This window comes from Camelus bactrianus, chromosome 7 (genome assembly GCF_048773025.1).
Source record: "Camelus bactrianus isolate YW-2024 breed Bactrian camel chromosome 7, ASM4877302v1, whole genome shotgun sequence".
NCBI classification, from domain to species: Eukaryota; Metazoa; Chordata; class Mammalia; order Artiodactyla; family Camelidae; genus Camelus; species Camelus bactrianus.
This window is the reverse complement of record NC_133545.1, coordinates 30349598-30352754: the sequence shown is the minus strand read 5'-3', so window position 1 is coordinate 30352754 and position 3157 is coordinate 30349598.

The following is a 3157-nucleotide window of genomic DNA, read 5'->3' as shown; positions in this document are numbered from 1 at the left end:
GTGACACTCTTAACAAACTAACACTTTCCTTGCTCTGCTCTACTTCCCTGATTTCTCCTTTTGCTCTAACTTCTAAGGAAGAGTCTGTGTCTTCCTGTATAGCACCAGGGCCTTATGAAGGACAATCAGAATAACCATCAAAAGGATTGTCTTAATAAAAGAAGCTAGAATGTTTAAAAGATTTACATTGGAAAGAGGAGGAATCACAAGAAAGAAAAAAGATATAATAAAGTTTAGCTTTGTGAAGGGGTACAGTAGAAGCAGCAGCTGTCATCCACATGGAGGGTGGAGCAAAGAGGCAGAGATAGGGTGGGGAAATTTAAAGTACAATCACTGCTCATCAGTAATGTACTTCCTCCCTTTGGGTATTTTTTAAGAGCTAGATTAAAGATTAGAATTTCTTTTGATTCTAGTTTTCCTTTAGATGTTATTTCTTCAAATGTGATTCCACGTGGGGGTGGGGTAAGGCCCCAATGTTATCTGGGTTATAGTTTCTGACAATCCAAGCAAGATAAAATAAGGGCCTAAACTAGGTGGTGACATTGGTGATTTTGAGAATGGGATAGAATGAAGAAATAGTCAGAATATAGAATTAACAGGATAATTGCCTTGGGCATTAAAGGGAGAAGAGGAAGAAATCATCTAGGATGTTTACCAGGCTTAGCTGATTGGGTCAGCAAGAAAGCCAACAACTACAGGGGTTAGGGAAGGAAAACAATAACCTACTTTGAAGATAACTAAAATCAGCAATGGGGTATCAGTGTTTGGAGATCAAGGCAGAGTTAGAGCCACAGATTCTCCTGCACGCAGGTGGGTAATAAACTTGTGGGAGGAGATGAGATTTTCTACAGCAGATAAATCAGTCAAGATCCCAAGAGCATATTAAGATTGTAAAATTGGCCAATCATTAATGGAAAATCTAAAATGTCATCCACAACTGATGTTCTTCAGATAATACAGCAATGTGAAAATGGAGGGGAAAAAATATCAACTAGTAACATAAACCGCAGCTGCTACACACTTCACTTCTATAGCAGGTCACAAGGCGTGTGCTGATAATCAAAGCAACTCTGCCATGATTCTGTGCTCTCCTTACCCTCTGCCAGTCCCCTTAGCCAACAGGGCTTGACTCTGATGGAGTAATCCATACCTTCATTCCTATAGATTCTGAGCCATAGGTGGCCATGCATTCCTTTGACTAGCACATTTTCCAAGGACTGTTTGGTAAGGAATTAAGTATCAAGAGGTACCCCAGTGATAACTGTGAGTTCTAAATACTAGTCCCTTTTCCTCTATTCTGGAACAGCAACCTAATTTCCTCCTGGTAAGTGTGATAAATCACCCAGAGCATTACTGTGATCTTCACCTTCTCTACCTAATGGTTCAGCAGCATGAGAAACTCAAAATGCCTGGGGAATAGTCTCAGCTTCCAATTTATTGGAAACATGATGATGTTTTCTCATGAAACATCCCTCTCTTAGGCACTATGACCTTCAAATTCATTGACCCATACTCTTGGAGGCAGGATGCAAAAATTCTTCTAGTGCATTAATTAAGACTAATTGAGGGGCCACTCCCACTCCTGGGCCTTCACTCTCAGATCTATTCATTCCATCTACAGAGCCTAAATTTGCAGTGACTGCTGTTTTAAGGCATAGGTCTCATCCGACAGAAATACCACCCTTCTCTCACAAGGTGGTTTCTAAGTGTTTGCACTATATCTGAGGCTTTAGTAGGCTGTTTCACTGTTTTGTCAAGCCAGCTGCTTCTGGATGCGGCCTGTGGTAAAAATCAGTAAATTCTGAGGTGTGGGACCACTCTCAAGAAATGTAGCCCTAGGCAAACAAGGTATATACAGAAGAAAATTACAGTTGGTAAGTCATTCTACAAATTCATGAATTACGCTGCTTGTGGAAGCACTGCAGGCCTTGAAGGCAAATTCCTAACCAGAATAAGTTGGACACTCAGCAGTGACAGTAGCCAAATCAGCCTTGGCAGGAAACCTAGGCATAGCCTCTACCCCTGATGCTATAGTCATTTTACACATGATACACTGAGCAAGCACTGAGTACCTAAAGAAAGAAAACTGTTATCCATCGGTAGGTCATCTTACCTAACTACTGAGAGCCTCTTCTGTAATATATTACCTCTGCTGAGCACTACACAAAATACAAATATTGTCACACTCTGTACCTTTCCAGAATTGTCATCCCACATACCCATTCCCGAGATTGTTTCCAATTTTTCAACTTTCCATTAAAAACAGTTTTCTTTCCAAGTCCCTGACAAGCCAAGTAACTTGTTAGTCACTACCAACACTATCAGTGTGGATCTGTTTCTCAAGTCATCTCTCCTCCCACATGCAATGGATAACTAGATGGATATATTAAGATGTTTTCTCTTCACCTTGAGTGGGATTGTAGTACACTATCTATCCAGTTCCTTCCATTCTTGCTCTGAAAAATGGTGTCTGTGCATCGGAATAAGCAGGACTGACCATTACCCAGTCACCAGAGAGTAATATTATAAATTAAATGTTAAAAACTAGAATATTCTAAGCCAGTCCTAGAATTATGTTTTCTTTGCCAGGATAAGAAATGAAATTTTAACTGAGACATAAAAGAATTATGTTTAGGGACTTCTTAAAAATGAGTCCTTCTCCAAAAAAGTTAAGTGTAAAAGGAAGAGAACTTTTTTGCCTCTAAATACTGTTGTATGCATGTGACAACTGAATCTATAACAAATCTCTTGGGAAAATAAAGGATACTAGCTTAAGAGTACAATCTGACAAACTGAGGATGGAACAGCAGGAAGATGGAAAGAACCTGGTTCCCAGAGAGTGGCTGCTGAGCCACTGAGTTAACCATTCTTAGCACAGTTAAATGTAAGAGTAACTCTAGACTCTTTGCTACCACCACTGCATCAGCACCATCTGGGATTTCATTAGAATTAGAATCTCTAGCTCTATCCAGTTCTACTTAATCAGAATCTGCATTTCAACAAGATTCCCAAGTGATTCATAAGCACATTAAAACCTGAGAAACATTTTCCAAGACAAAATTTTTGGATGTAGTTATCAGCACATGGAATTGACCAGAAGAAAACAGACTGAAAGCTTATTAAATTCTGAAGGGAAATGTATTCCCATTGGGTTTTC